Below are 17020 nucleotides of genomic sequence, written 5' to 3' on the forward strand. Positions count from 1 at the left end.
GTATAAGAAATACAGATTTAAATACCTAGAATTAAGCATCCAGGTTTGAAAGTCTTTAACCTTCTTCCCCGCCTTCCCTCCTTCCCTCCTCCCCCATATCATAGTCACATACGCTGGCTGGATTTTATTGTATAACTTTGTAAAGAAAAAAAAACCAGCAAGCGTTCCACACATCTGCCAGCATTTTTTTGTTTGTTGGCCCAAGCTGACAGCTTTTTTTGTGTTTCCTAGTTTATCAGAAGTCTAGCAAAATGTTTTGAAGAAAACAAGCCAGGACATTTTTCCTAGATTTTAGTGCCCTCTAATATTTAAATTCATTCTTCTGAGTTTGTTTCTTATTTATTGCTTTTCACATTTCTTGAAGATAATACTCTCATTCCAAGAGGCAGAGAAGTTGCTTGTTTCATCACGAGCTGTCTCAGTCTCGTCCTTTACTGGGTTTTAAGTCTGTGAGCCCTGTTCAAAATTCATATCACTGGGTTCAATTTTGAAAGGGAGGACTTTGATTCAAGGTTCTCAGCCACCCACACTGGACCTGAAAGGCCACTAGAAATAGCCCTCGTCTGCTTTGTTTCTCAGGAACCAGAATAGACACATTCCCTCTGGTCTGCCCTGAGATATGGATTTGGCTCAATAAGCAAATGTCAGCTGCAGAAGCAGCTGGCTGCAAAGCAGTTTTCATAGAAACTGGGAGCCTGTGTCCTCTGAAAAGATACAATATTATTTCATTAATTTATTGTTCTAATTTTTAATTTATTCTGAATGAGCTTTGAGATGGCTAAGAACGACAGTCTGAAGTCAAATTCTTTCATTTCAGTTTGATTATTCACATTACTACTGTGAATAAAATTAATTATAAATTCATACTGAAACACTGTCTCTATGTATGCTAGATATCTGCAAGAGCTTTGTACTAAAAAGTAACAAGATAAAAGCACATGTATTATAGGTCCCTCGCTATAATCACAGTGCCCAAAGCCACATGCTGGCATCAGGATTCTGATGTTCACATAAAAGCAAGACATGCCTTAACCTTCACAGGTAAATAATGCCTGAAGATATCACCTACCTTAATGGTTTTATCGATGTCTGAGTTTTCAAGCAGATTGAAACAATAGAGGTGGGAGCTGGGCCAGTCCTCTTACTGGGCTGAAATCCTGCCTGGGAACAGAGGCAGCACAGTGGTTCCCAATGTTAGCGGCCCCGGGAGGAGTCCCTGCAGGAGTCACCAGCATGGCCTCCCTCTCGCTGCTGTGGGGCTCAGCTCTCTGAGACAGACCTCACCCTGCCCAAAGATAAAGACCGATTGATTGAAACACAATATTTTCCAAAGAGAAGTCATTGTAACACAGAAGATAGCTTACATGTGGATAACTTCACCATTTACATATAAAGCAGAGGTGAGGGCCAACTCCATCACGACTGCCAAAGCCTCAGACTCTCTCAGCCCATCTAAAGTCTAAAGAGCTTGGAACTAAACCAAAACTCTTTAAACTTCTTGAAAGTATCAAATCCTGCACTAATCAAAATAATTAGCATCTGCAATCTCCATCCTCACCAATCCTGCAGTCCTCACAAACAAGTTTCGCAACCATGAATCTACTTCCCAGGCCTTTGTAGATCTGTGTTCCTGACTCCACCTTCCCTTGCTATGTGAAATTTTTGCTTTCTAATATTCCACTGAGATTGAAAAACCTGTGGTGAAATTAAAGCTAAAATTACCAGTAATAAAATACATGAAAATGTGACAATTGTTGCAGTCACCTCCTCGACTCATCTATCTGGCATCACTGGTTTCCTGTGGGTATGTGGTGGTTTCTGCCATCCAGTCTCACATTAATCCAGTCCTCTCCAAAAACACCTTGTGCTTTGGCTTTGAGTCCCACAGCTTCTTAAGACAGTATGAGGCCAGTCTATTCCCCCTTCCACTCAGTCGCTATCCAGGGGTATACCCAGACTGACCACCCTGGGTTTGCGCTAATCTTTCCTGGGGGAGGCAGAGTCAGATGAACAGATGGCTCTCTCAAAGGATCCTTGTCCTTTCTGCAGGTTTCCTAACTCTAAACTAGAGAAGAAAAAAGCGAAGCAAATGTGACCCTTGCAATTGAGATCCTTTAGTCGTACAAGCAGTCCTATTAAAGTTGAATGGGAACATACATCATCATAATTAAAGTGGGCATGAGTTGGCTTTGAATTGCAGGAACTCTGGGTGACCACATTTCACTTTCCCTGTCATTGACTAAGGTAGAATTTCCTCCTTCTCATCAAATGGCAAGTCTTTTATTTATGGATTACATCTATGCCTTGGAAGGAGGTAGAGTTACTGATAAAGTTTTCCTGAAAAAAACATGCTGCATTTTGTTTCAGCTTCACAGATGACTGCAGTTGATCACATCTGTTTTCCAGCAGACATCAGTGTATCCAATTAGAAAGATCACAGAATATTTTAGAGGTCTTGGGATCATTTGGTCAGCCAAAAGATTTGGGCTTTGAAAAAGAACAAGAAGACAAATATGGTATGTGCTATTTTTCATGACAGCCATGGTAAAATATTCTCTTAAAACTAGTTACACAGATGTAATCCTTAGCATTAAATATATATACCTGTAAAAACCAAGAGTTTGGGTTTTTTACTATTATCTTAAAAATTGCAGTGACTCAATGAGTTGCAGTTCTGGCTATATCCATTGCACTGATAGGAAAGGTTAAGGTGTTCATGGTCACAAAATATTTCAAAGACAAAAAATAATTAAACTCTGCTTTTCCTTGAAAGAATGCATGAAACCTTCAGTAAACAACATCCATTACTTAAAAGGATGGAAATGTTATCAAAATGTAGCTCTTAGTTTTGATAAGTCTTTTTAATTTTCACCTTCAGCTCTGTTATGACAAATGCATTGCATAGAAGATTCTTCAAAATAAAAATTGTTTTTTTGATCTTTGTATTTCCAAAATCAAAATCCATTTTAATGCTTTCATTCTAGAATGTTAATGTCAGCAAGGAAGTGAAAATTCCTAGAGAAATAGAGAGGACAAGATATCAAATAAGTTATCAGTTCTTAGTTCCAAAGTCTGAAAATGTCTTCCAAGTATCTCTTGCAACTCATTTCTTGGTTTTCCACTAATGCTTATGTTTATGATGTCCTCCTGGTACTCTGTAAATAACTTCACGGGATCTGACAGCCGAAACCATGGGGCCTCCAATCCATACATATAGACTGGTTAGTTGAGTAGATTTAGTTGTTATTGGGTTTTTGTGGTTTTGGAAAAAAAGAAGAAAAAGAAAAGGGCAAGAGAAAACAATTGAGAATTAAGGACAAAAAAAAGCTGAACACAAAGCCAGAAGAAACACTGGAAAAAAATGATCCTGAGAAGAGCTAAGTGAATGAGCTTTTGAGCGAAGTGCTACCTGTGAAAAGGCCTTTGAACTACAAGCCAAAATATTCTCCCTTGTTGCTTGATGCCTGCTTGATGCCTTCAAGAAAACAAAACTTTGCATATCTAAGTAAACGAACAGGAATATATGAAAAATTGCATTTTCCTCTTCATTGAAAAAAATAGCAAAACCTGCAATTCTATGGCTAATCAATCAATTTTAAAAAGGAAAGAGCTGGTCAATATTCAATTTTATTGCATGTCTTTCAGATAAACCTTGAACACTGAGAACTTCTTTCTTCTCATTGTCACATTAGCAACGTTAGAGACATTCAACATTACAGACTCCACGCAAATGTGTCTGAAAAGCTAGCATCCTCTCCTGGACTTTAAAACTTTCTGGACTTTAAAACTTCCCTCACGGTAAAGCTTCATACTCCAGCAGTACCTAAGCATTTCAGCTAAGAGTGAGACCCCTTGAACTGACCACTTGACTAGCCATTATCTGGCAAAACAGTTCCTGTTGCAAAATGCTGGCATTCTTGGATAGATGATGACTGGAGTGGATCACAGATATATTTTGACTTAAGTACTGTGATGGAGCAGCCCTCTTGTAGGAGCTGAACCCCCACTTTGGGACCGCTAACCCGATGCCATAACAAACAAACGCATTACGCTAGCAGTGTGTTGTGCTGCAGTTTCCTTCCAAAGGGCTTGACCTTCCACTAGTGGTGTTGGGACAGAGCTGTTAAACCCCTCAGGACAAAAGGAGTTCTGCAAGACCTTGTTATATGTTAAACATAAATAGGTATATTGTAGCCTTGCATGCAGTCTATCTTACTTGTGCAAGTATGTTTTTTGTTAAACACATAAAACACAGAGTGGGTTTTAATGGTTGATCAGATCCTGTTAAAGCAAATTGCATGTTTAAATACAAAGGATGAAAGGATCTCTATTATTCTACAAATTTCTAGCAGCACTGCACCTTGAAAGGAATTTTATAGCAAATTTGTAGCTTTGCAACCAGCTCATGAACCAGGGGGCATAAAAAGGACATGTGTTCCAAGAGCAAATGCATTCCATATTTCAGAAATAATAAGTTCTTGCTTGAACCCAGATCCCATCAATGCAGAGAAAGGATTTTGCATCCATGGGAAGAAGGACTTTGCTGTCTTCAGCAGAACATTATTTCATTAAGGCTGCTAACCTGGTCTATGTTATAGCCAATAACAAGGCTTTAATATCTGAAAAGCCCCTGCTCTATACCAGAAAGCCCCAATGCCCTCCTTGCCTTACACTTTAATTGCAATCCACACAAACATTCAAGACTAAAGATCTACGTAAGTGGAAACACTGACCCTGTTGATCAAGCTCATCAGAGGTGAAAAGATTAAAATACCCTAACGGCAAAGTCTAGCAATAAGGTTTATGAAGGAAGTACCATATATTTGCAGGTGATGGTGCCTTTCAGTACACAAACATTCTGTTTATGCAAGTGAATCTTCACATAGCCAGGAAGAAATTTTTCATGTAGTCTTACAATTAATGTCTTGCTTTACATGAAGGTTGTAGGATTAGAAGGTGCAAAACATACATACGTCTCATAGCCTTCAACTGCAGTAATGCTGGAGCCTCTCTACTGTGTATTTATACGGGTGTCTGTAAACCTGTGAAAATGTGCGTTTGTGCGTTTTACACTGAACTGTGTTTAAACCAGGGCAATATTATGCACACTGCAGCCTACAGCTATTAGGAACGCAGATGCCACTTAACCAGAAATAAGAGCAGGCAAATACTGAAAAAGGTGCAAAACTATAGAAACTGAAGGCTCTGGCAGATGAATCCTGCTGGAGCTAACAGCTAGGGTTTAAGGCATTATCACTGCCAGCTGTCTGCTCCATCTCTGTGCTAGAGGGTATCACCATGATCTCCTTGTCCTGTCTCTTTAGCTTTCATCAATTTTGTCTGAAAACACTGTGCTATAAACAACAGTACCAGAGGATCTGAGACAGATTTGATCCTTGTGCTTTTCTAGAGGCAAGGGTAAGCCCTTCTGCCGCCCTGGTGAGATTCAGCAGAGGTTGTCAGCTGGAGCCCTGAGCGTATCACTAGGGCAAGGGCAGTGAAAGTGAGAATACGTGATGATTTACTGTCTCTGATAAGGTAAGTGAAGTCTTTGGATTTTTAAGAGCAGAACGAAAATTCCTGCTTTTCTACTATACAGGAACATTTAATTAGTTGTAGTCATGGTTCTTGATTTCTACCTATAGCTTTCTGTTATATTAACGTTTTTCTTATATGCATTGGAAGTTCCTGGTCCCCAAAGAAGAGGTTCACAGTGCTAACTAGGAGAAAGAATGAATGAAAATAAATCCGAAATATGGAAAAAGGCAGAATTTTAAGGTGGAAAATTATGTTCTCCCATGAGAAGAGTCACACTGGACTGAAGTTGGTGAAAGTTGTCAATGTCTTGACCGATACTTAAGCCACAAACAATGAGCCACAGAACATCCTCTGCAAATTCAGTGGGGCAATAAGCATTGCAGAGCAGTATCGTGGGTTGTCTGCACCATCTGAGCACATAGTAAACCTCAAAGTCTTAAAGTAACTCTTTTCTGTTCTCATTTATGTAAATCCTTATATGCACTTATCTCTGAAGTATTTGAGCTCTTTCAGTAATGCACCAAGCAGTGAGGCACTGACACCCGCTACATCTCTTTCTCTGCAGAACATGAAATGTAAAAGGATGGGCCTTGACAGTCAAGCAGAGGATGGTGAGCTCTGTGATAGTCGGCACTCCCTTGAGAACTTCATGTCTGAGTCATGCCCTCAGAAATGTTGTCTCTTGTATAGATCTGCTTTATCTATTTAGGAAAACCCTGTTGTGCCACAAGAGTAAAGCTACTGAGGGTTTTTTGTGACAGAGCATTGGCCTGGCTTTGCCGAGTGCTAAAGGTTCATTTTTCTTCATCCACAGGCAGCAACCCATAAAGCTTTACATTCATAAGTAGATGGCACATTTTGAATAGCATAGAAAAATCAAATTGTGGGAGAAAAATTTTCCAAAAATACATCATGATCCCAAATAACTTGAATAAAATAAGCCAAAACTTTGACCACAAACTTTAGATGAAGTAAAGATGAATCCTGCATGTTCAGCCAAAAATTACAGAAAACATTCTAGTTCGTTCTTTCCCTCTTTTCCACTGCATCCAAGTTTCAGTTAGTGTAAAAAGAAGGAAATTTCTATTTGCAAGCTAGAGAGATTTCCTGGGCTCAAAACCAGAGTGTGTCTTTAAGCACTTTATCAAATTCATGCCTCCAAAATCCAATCACAAGTTGCAACCTACATTATCCCTTTATTTTCAACATAGCGGATGTGTAGATAAAGTCTGGCTTGATTTTGTTACTCACAACATGTCCACATGCTTCTGTTATAGAAAACTCCAGGTTTTCAGTGGCTTAAAATCTTACTGTGAGAAGAGAATTGTCTCATATTTGGAAGCTAGGAGCCTTGCTGCTTTTTCTATTCCTTCCTGCCATCTGCAAGATCTCATAAGGGGTAAAAACGGGAAATTACTTGAGCAAATCTTCAGCTTTCCTCAGTTTTCTTTAAATAACGTCCTCAGCTTTCTGCCTCATGATTTACATAATAAGGAGACTGTGTTGTGCTATTACATCAGTTCCATTTCTTCAGGGAAAAAGGCTCCAGATGTATTTGACTAAGTCATTAGTGCAAACATCCCATTTTTGTAACATCATTCCCTAGATCAACTGTAAAGACACACTGTTGATTTTGGCTACAAGCTTAGGAGTGGACAGACACTGCCACTTGATCTAAGCAGCTGCCTCCTCATCACACCCTCCAACTTCATTGTCATGGAGAGAAGTACAAACCCCTAATGGATCCACAACATGAGCACCGATTCATAAAACCTGGCAGATGACTCATCTGATAAAAATCACCATTGTAAAGCTATTCAAGGAGTAGGGGAAAAAAAAGATTTAGCCTTCCGTAGAGAGATTACTTCCTTTTGTCAGGGTGTTTTTCTTCAGTCATATGGGAATGAAATTATAAACAAATACAGAGGGCTGGATCCTGACACCTCAACTCCGGTGGGACAGTACTGCCAGTAGGTCTATTAGAAGCTCTGGTGATGCTTGTAGAGTAAGATACTACTCAAGGTGAGGAAGGATACAAAAGCCCTTCCTGTCCAAGTCAAAAGCATCAGTGAAGTGTAAAAATGAACACTATATGTTCCAGCCTAGTTTTAGAAGTAAAAACGTTATTAATTTTACTACAGTGTTTGCTGTTTGATCCAACTCATAGCAAAAACTTGACTACACTAAATTATTACCCACTACCACATCCAGCAGGAGGAAGCTTTTTTAACTGCAGATAAAGCATCATTGTTGATTTACTTTTGTACCCTCATACTGATCATTAGAAATGGAAAAAGTTAAGTAAAATACGTCGTTTTAAATTGTGAGCAAATTGTTCCAAGTGGCACCATAATGCATGTGACAAAAATGCGTAAATGGGTTCTCTGAAGCACTTGAGCTGCCACAAAGCTGTTGCAAAGTAGAAGAATATACATGGTTAAGTACATGAACAGCGTCTAAAAGGAAATAACCTAAATATCTTATTTACGAATAGATGCCTTAAGAATGGGTGAGTAATTCTTGTAGATGCTGACATGTTCGTATTACATTTGTGCCACAGCCTCTATCTGCTCTCTGGATGCGATCATAAGACTGAGATTTTTTTGTAAATGGCTGGAGTTATAAATCGGGTATGGACTGTCATGTCCCCACACAATAAACACTGTACTTTTCATTTAGAAACTCCGTAAAGATGCCTAGTATGATACAAAGATATGCAATGATTACAATGTACAAGTATGGTAATAGGCAAGCAAAAGATGTATTATTTTAATATTTGACACACGCTTTCCTACAGAATTAGACCCTGTTAAACGGTAAAAAATTGCACTTATTGCTGTCTACTGGGTTTGTCATAACTGTTCAGATCCCTGTTGCTGTGCAGGAGATGTGGTGTTTGCATTTAATTGCATCATTTGAAAGCCTTAGAAGAGGGTATTCTAATGATTAAATCAATGTAAACCAGGTTTCAGAGCCAAAATAATCAAAAGTCTGACCAAGGCAAATGTTCTCAATAAACTGAGCTTGCCAAACACAAGTGCTAATTAACACCTGATTCTAATTTGGTGATTGTGAAAGTGTGGCAATGGAGCCCTATGATTTTGCAAGTGGAAATAACATTACTTCTCTCCATTGGTAGATGGCATGAATTGCCCTCCTGGCCAAAATTCCTCCTTTTGATCCACTCTGGGGACAATCCATCAACACGGTGGCAGCTATACTCAGGTCGTACAATACTTCTCTGTCTAAGGATATTTACCATTCCTTGGTGTTTTCCCAACTGTAATGATTCTGAATGAAATTTTCTCTTCCTCTATGTCGGTCTTAATTGAAAATTTTCAAAATATTAACGTTTAAAATATCGCACTGATTACAAATGGCAAACCCAAGTGGTCACATTCTCCTTTTGTATTTCCTGTTATGATTGTTTCAGATTTTAGAGGGAGGGAGGAAGAATATTCTTTCAGCCAGTTTTTACACATGCACCTGAAAGCTCAGGACCTCCTGTGTACCCTATCAAGTCTTTCGTTCAGCAAGACACTTATAACAAAAGCAGACGTATCAGCATGCGACTAATTCTTGAAGTCATCGGGCGTTTGATCAGTCACCTGAATAATTAAGGGTTTTGCCTTGTGTTGCAAAGGAGAAGTTCTTTACCCTCTTCATAGTGGGTGAGGACACACAAGAGACCGAGCCAAAAACTGACACTAGATGATATCTTTGTTGACACACCCAATAGCCAACCAAATGGCCAAGGCTGACTTTGCAAACAGAAAAGAACTGAAAGGACTACTCTCTTTCCTGAAGTAAGTAATGAGTGCTTCCAGTACAAACAGTGAGTCTCTTTTGTGGACAACTGGAACACTTCAGACCTTGGGACCATTAATCTAGTGTCATCTCTCAAATTTTTTTTTTTAATTGCACATTCAATGACACTCTCACAATTCTTTGCACAGAGGAATGATTCAGTGATTCACCTTTCCACCCCGAAACAAAAGTGACACGGCACAAAATAAAGTTACTGCTACCTTAGGCCTAAAAGTTGTAACACTTCTCACTTACGATATGCCTAAAATAACATGCACTTGATCTTCATGTGCAACATACAGAAGTAATTACCAAGGCATACAATATATGAAGCATCTTCAAAAACAAAGCTACATAAATTTAACTTCTAGCTGACTGTCGGTGAATTTGGTTATAAAATCAACACCTCATGTATTTGATCTACACAACAGTTACATTATACTGTCTACTGATTTTTTTAATAGTTTACTCAGTCTCTCATTTAAAAAAAATATGAAAGCCAAATTTGTAAGTGCAGGGTCTGCAGAAATATTTGCAAAGCCTCGTAAGTGTTTTATTACCTCTGCAGTGCAAATGTATTTGACCGTGTGTTTAAAGCAACTGCAGTTTGTTCTTAATAAGAGTGAATTTGTGCTATAAATGGCATCCCCTCCTTAGAAACAATACTTCCTTTATCTGCTTGTGTTCAAAAGCGCCTAACAGGGAAACCTAACTTATCTGTTTCATCTTAAAACTGGAGCTGCCTGTCAAGCTTTGACAATCTTCAGATTCTTTTGGAAATAGGAAGCAACCCATTGTGTTCAAATTTGCTCTTAGTGACAGCTGATCCCATAGGAGCATCTAGTTAGAAAATAATTGATAGCACTTGAAACAGAAAAGATTGCAAATCAGGTATGACAAGTTTGCATTCGATGGCAGTCCTAAAACTAATTGTCCAGTTAAGAAATCAGCTTCAAAAGAGGAAAAAACTTAAGGGGAAGGAAATGAGAAGTTTGTTTATTGCACATACACTTTCATTCTGACAATATTTTCCTTTTAAAAGGCAGGTCTGGAATAAGCAGTACATTAAAGGGATGGGCCCAAAGCAAAACCTCTAAACCGAATACTCGGAACTTTATGACTCAAGCCCATCTGTAGTTTGTTATAAACAAGTCATAAGGCATAAATGAAAAAATCTGGATGCGGAAGGATAGAGGCTCGATCCTGCTACTATTGAAGTTAACAGAAAATCTCTTGCTGACTACAGAGGACTTTGGATCAGGCATTAAAATTCCAAAGTAATACTGGCAAAGCTTCAATCATGTGAGTGTGTGTGTGCGCGCGCTTGTGCATACACACACACACACACACACACGACCCAATATTAGGCATTTTTAACCCTGATTCTTATATCAGACTATACCACCGGATGTCAAAAATGAAGATAACATGGGAGGAAGTTTATTTTGATGAGGAAATCCCTAAATGCTGTTGAAAATATGCTTGGAATGGTTAATTAGTATGTAGGGGCTTTGGAAGAAATGATATCTTGCAGCTTGACCATCATCTTTTTGCCAGGTTTCCCTTCGATTTATCTCTTATCTGCAGGAAACTGTCTCACAGCTTCTGAATCTGCTGTTGGCTAAAAAGAGAAAAAGGACAATGACTCATTGTTGGGCAACAGGACAAGTTCTATTTGGATTCTAAATTTCCACATTAATGCTAGTTAATGTCATCTCTAATGTACTTCAGCCCATCCAGGGGATATCCAGGGTGGGCTCTGAAACTAAGCAAAAGTGAAAGTTCCTTCGCAAAAATAACAAACAGTAAATTAAAAGAAGATATAATACCCAAGGGATGAAAACACTGAGTAATGCAAAAAGTATCTGCTGTATTTTCTATGACTAAGGCATCAAAAAGGCCTTATTAATAAATGAAAGTATTGTAAACGGGTAAGTAACTGGTGACAGGATGCAGCAACTGATACCCACCAAAGTTATTGCTGGCCAGAGAATATTAAGCACGTCGATTACTGTGACTTATATTCGAGGGACTATTTTCATGCACATCAAGCAATGCAGGATTCCTTACTCTGCAGCTTTTATTGAGGGCTGGCAAGGAAGATCTGGTTAGCTACACGCGGTGGGAGAGGTCGCTGCATCTAGCAACCACAAAGAGGAGCAGGGTCCAGGGAAGCACACAGGCGTAACGTTTGAGCGTCCCAGCCCCTGTGCTGGAAGTTAAGCACGTATGTAAATGCTGAGCTTAAGGAAGTGCTGGGGGAGGGATGAGATGCATCAGACGATGGCTGTGCCAACACTAATGAGTACATCAATGAAAGGATTAAGGGAGGATGGGGACATGTTGCTCCCATTCCCTCTCCTACAATGATTGCTCCAGCGCTAAGAGGTGTGGCTTGATTTGGGTAAGAACTGAAAATTCAGCGGCTTCTCCAAATATTACATAAAAGGAAAGAATGACATAAAAACACGATCTAACCATGTAAATATTTTTTCCAGTTTCACAGACCAAATCCCAAGCATGTCATGTGTCTTACATTTTTTATTCCCCCAGCTCTCTTTCCCCAGTGCTGAGCTAACATCTGAAATAAGAGTACACAATCAGTATGTTAATAATCAAGGAGTCTGCTCGCTGCATTATACAGACATCAGAGGAATTTCTTCCACTGTCTGATGAATATTATAAACAGGCCCGTTTGTATTAACAGAGCCTTATGTAGGAAATCCAAAAGTGACAAACCAAACAGTTTTAAGTGGTTACATTCCATCTCCAAATGTCCCAAGTATCAAACATCACTAGAAACCTGCATCCTGGCTGCATGTGAGGAAAACAAAGAGGCCCCCAGTCAGTTGGACTAGACGCTTGGTGTTGAAGCAGATGACTATGACAAGGTCTTTTAACTGCCAAAGTGACACTGCAAATGCAATCTGGTACTGCAGCTGGAGAGCCAGAAATACTGTATCGGTTACTGAGGGGGAAGGCATTTGTTCTTGAGAGCAACACTTCAGGAAGGGTTTACATCTGAGTCATCATCTTTGACAGCATGTGTGTCCATCAGCAAGCCGAATGGCAGAGCTTCTGCAAAACTTTTCAGGGAGGTTTTAAGATCTGCGGATCACTGTGGACCTGATTTGCTACCTTACGAAGTCAAAGGGAAGGTCCCCTTTCTGTGAGCTGAGGACTGATCCCTAGATGGTAAATCCCGGACTTCAAAACAGTATTAAAAATTCCAAGCACGTGGCCAAACTGACTGAACTATCACCCGAATCCTAACATTTTAGGCAAACTGAATGAATAGGCACAAGCTCCTTCCCCATCCTGCTTACAGTACATAATACACAAAAGCAACAAGGGGTGGGGGGAATAGCAGGAAAGGAAAGATGAGAATCATATGAATGCTCCTGAGACTAGTGGTTTTTTATTGTGTATGTTGCGATGGTTTCTGTGGGCTGCTCCTGCATCAGCTGGCTGTGAGACTGCCAGTTTTTCCCCTTTTTTTTCTGCGCTCTTTTCCCTCTCCACCATCTTAGCCCCCTGGGAGACTGGGAGTCCTCCTGGAGCACATGCTTGCAGGCTGAAGTGAGAAGGGGACAGTCTCCTTGCTGCAAATCATCAGCAGCAGACCTTTACACGTGGAGGTAGTGAGGCTGCAATCCTGAAGCACAGTGGGCTCTCAAGTAAGACTGGTGCATTTTAGAAGAGCGAGGGCTATGTGCTGGCAGATCTCTTAATTTCATGTTAGATAACTGGATGGAAATGCAGGTTCAGACTATTTTGAACCGACCGTGAAGCACTGTCTTTGTGACCACCATCTGCCATGAGGCTTGTGCACCTTGGGAGTAGGGAGGACTGGACCAGAAATGCTGGGAGACGGAGTTTTATCCACCAAAGCTGTCTGATGCTTATTTGCTGTTTATTTCAACCAAGTCACTTGGATTTCCAAAGTGGGCCTGGAAACTGTGAAGGAACAGTCTTTCTCATGAGATTTCCTGTTGGTGCTGCATCCAGTAGCACCGGAAATATCACAAGAATAGCTTTTCTTGTGGTATTTTATTACTTCTGCTTCTGCTCCTGGCCGGAACTGGGAAGTACAGGGGTGCATGGAAATGAAATATAGTGGTCAGAGGAGAGTCTGCCAAACATTTGGAAACGACAACAGCAAGAAAGGTCATTCACTTAAGCCTCAGGAACTGCTTCCGATCTGCTCTTATTTTATTCAGACACATTTACGTGATGCTGCTTTTAGAATTCATTCACTCAAGGCTGGCATCAGTACACATTCAAACATGGAGTGTCTGTGGTTTAGCTGTGAGTACTGCTGGTAAGTTCCTATAGAGAAGTGACTTGTGTTTCCTAAAATGTTCAACTGACATAATCCATCATCAGAATAGGCCCAAGCAAAAAACCCTCACCCTGCTACAACTCATAGTTGCACTGCCTTTATTTAATATTACAGCAGCATGATTAGCCATATTAGACAATATACAAATCTGCACATATACTTTCCTTTGTCAAAACCCATACACACCACAAAGAGCATCTATTTCTCTGAATTTATTTCCTGCTCAGAATTGTTTGACAAATGCTTTGTGCAGACAAATTCTGTCTAGCAATTGTTTGTAAATACACATTGCAAGTATTTCTTCAGCTATCTCAGACAGTGGTTCTTGGTGGCAGTAATGACTAAGCAGCCTAAGCAGCTGCTAGCAATTCTCCCCCAGCCATGTTTGCCCTGAAGGCACAGTAAGGCAGCTCAGGGGCTTGATCCAGATGGAAGGGGAATGGCTCCGGCAGGAGTGGACACCTAAGAGCAGTTAGGAGGAAGGGGAAAGCCAACAACAGCTTAAGCCAGCAAAAGCTGTTCGGCAATTTACACCCTTGGCATTGCAATCAAAACTACCTAAACCACATGGGACTGTTTCCATTTCCTGTTTGGTTGATGTAATCTTTACAAGTTACTCCTCTTTCTTCCTGAAGTGAATTCTCCTTCACTGCAAAACTAATTTTGTTCCATTATTAAATGAGTGTTGGCTGCTAATCAACACTTTGCCTTCCTGAACAAGCTCCATTTGCAAACAAACTGAATTAAAAGGGGAATGAACACAGATGAAGAGAATTCAACTTAAAAGCCAGGACAAGATTCCCCAAGTTCATTTCCCTTGTTATCTGACTGTCATCCTAAGAGCACTGTGCTCAGTTTAGATTAGAAATGTGAAGTTTTGCTACAGATATGCCAGTGTCATAAGGAATAATCATGGGTACTTTCAATTCCCTTTTTGCAAGGGACATAGGATACTTGCCTCATTCATGAATAATTGTACTGAAGTTGAGGGGACTATTCCATAATGATAAAGATAAGATAGATTTGGCCCAAGAAGGCTGTTTTTCTTCTGCTGCTGTTTTGGAGAGCTAAAGGCACATACTGATAGAAGAAAAAACCTGTAATACTCAGTCCCATACACTCTGTAATAAAATGGGACCAAATCCTGCATCGACAACCTGTACAAGCACAACAGAAGAAATTTCTTTTATAGTTACGAAATATTTCATTCCTCGCTCCCTCACAACTGCACAGATAATTCTGAAGCATGGTTCACAGTTCAAAGTCATTATTGTTGTAAAATACCTTGGTTATCATCAAGGACTTTGTTGTTGCACCCTTCAGATGGCGTGGCTCCACTCCCAGATGTCTGCTCTTGTGCCTTCACCAGAGTTGCCCAGCACAGGCTTCTCTCCCCGCTTTGTGCCAAGGAAGAAGACAGTTTGAAGCCAGCTTCCCTGGTTTTCCTTCCTACCTCCCCAGGCCATGTGGTACTGCACGGGCAGTCAGGTTGCCAGCCTACTCCTCTCTTGCTTCTCCCTACCTGCCAGGTGACCCTGGCACAGTATCCCCCAGTTTTGCTATCGATCTCAGCCAGGGAGACACAGCAAACCTAATAACCTCCTGCTACAGGGAAAGGGGGAAAATGAGAGGCAAATTCAGGTAGATCCTAGTGTTGCAGAAAGATGAGCAAAATGAACTGTTAGAAGTCAGGTAGGAGTAAAATTTCTGAAAAAAACCCTTATGTTCTCTGTCTTCTTACAAAAAAGAAAAGGAAAAAAAAAAGAAAAGGAAAAAAAAAAGAAAAGAAAAAGAAAAAAGCATCCTTCAACACTCACTCATATAAACAGGAGAGGTCAAATCCCTTTTGTTTCACATTCTGTACTGTTCTGAGTTGACACTATTGGGTGATATTTGGGTCATATCTAGTGGCTACCTGGGCATTTATTGCATACCTATACTTCTCACTGTATTAAGAGCTGGGACACTAAACTGTAATTCTATGGTAAAAGAGAATTTCATGGTATGCTCTGTTGTTGTAGAGTTGCATAATACGTACATAATTTCTATGAACTTATAATAAAAATCAGGGATCTTTTGGAAGTAAGCGGAAAAACATTCTTAAAGATCAGCAAATGAAATGTGATGAAAGACTAAAGGTTTATAATAGACCAACACAAACAAGTCTTCTCTTTTTCAATGTACTTTCACACACATTATAACTTGATACTAACATAAAACATTATAAAGATGCACATTTAAACCTTCAAGATCATGCAGCAGCAACCTTCATCTAGGGTACAAGAATGACTCCTCATCATTATCCCAGAACTGCAAAGCAACTTGATGGCCTTGCCTCTACACTTGGTGCCTCTTTCTTATTCAAGTAAAACTGTGAGGGTCTGCAAGGAGAATTTTAAAGTCAATGGGAGTTTTAACTGGAAAAGACACAAAATCCCCTTTACCTGGCATTTGCCATAACAGAGTGTCTGAAAATTCATGGCTGGATTACATGCATCCAGTGCACTTCTATTTCACAACACTGCATAAAATGAAAATAATGGATAGGAATGGGTGGTCCAGATGAATATAGCCATCCCTTTCCACGATATTCCTGAAAAAGCCTGAAACAGCGACTGTTTTTCATGTTGCTTCACAACCCTGAAGCGTTAATAGTACACTCACAACAGAAAGTTTTCAATGTGCCTTAGTAACTATTGTGGCCGGATAGTAAAAAGTTTGAACAGCTGCAGATTCCATGTCCAATCTCTAGCTACGTTTTTGACAGACCTCTCAGACTTGCATAATAAATACAGAAAAGCTTAAGCAAAGACACTGAATATCATTATCAACATTATTACGCGAGCAGATTGCAAACCACTCAGCATCCTAAAAAGTGTCATTCAACTAAGACATTTTCCTGCCATTTTTTTTCTGTTCTCTAGAGAGCACCAGCAATCCTGAGGGTATGTACAGGCCTGAAAGCTGCGGTTGTACTCAGATCTCGGATTGTGCAAAAGTGACATGGAACAGCTCTAAACTCACCCACTACCGGTACTTAAATGAAGCTTTGCTGAGAGTCTTTTGCTGACTTTGCTCCATTTAGAAATCAAAGGACGATTTCTTCCAAGTGATAGTCCTAGAAATGGTAACGTAATTGAATTAAAAATTTAAAATAGGTGCAAGCTGCAAAGCTCAGATTTGCCAACAGATTGAAAACTTTAGTGAAATTGAAGACATGGACTGAAAGGTTCAGATGCAGCCAGAATCGGGGGGGCTGGTTTGGCCAATTCAGGGAAAGAGGTAAATCATAATGTGTGAGTCTGGATTCACTTACATGTTTCCCTGGCATTT

The 17020-nt window shown here is 39.9% G+C and overlaps 1 long non-coding RNA gene across 4 annotated transcripts in view; it reads right to left on the reverse strand.

The window, feature by feature from the left end:
* The window catches only part of LOC142410087 (uncharacterized), a 183137-nt gene that overhangs the window by 19862 nt on the left and 146255 nt on the right, over positions 1-17020 (reverse strand). For all 4 annotated transcript variants that reach the window (XR_012775832.1, XR_012775833.1, XR_012775831.1 and 1 more), the window contains one exon: positions 1070-1285. This is a non-coding gene — a long non-coding RNA (uncharacterized LOC142410087). The remainder of the gene's footprint in view (positions 1-1069; positions 1286-17020) is intronic.

This window comes from Mycteria americana, chromosome 5 (assembly GCF_035582795.1).
Source record: "Mycteria americana isolate JAX WOST 10 ecotype Jacksonville Zoo and Gardens chromosome 5, USCA_MyAme_1.0, whole genome shotgun sequence".
Lineage (NCBI taxonomy): Eukaryota > Metazoa > Chordata > Aves > Ciconiiformes > Ciconiidae > Mycteria > Mycteria americana.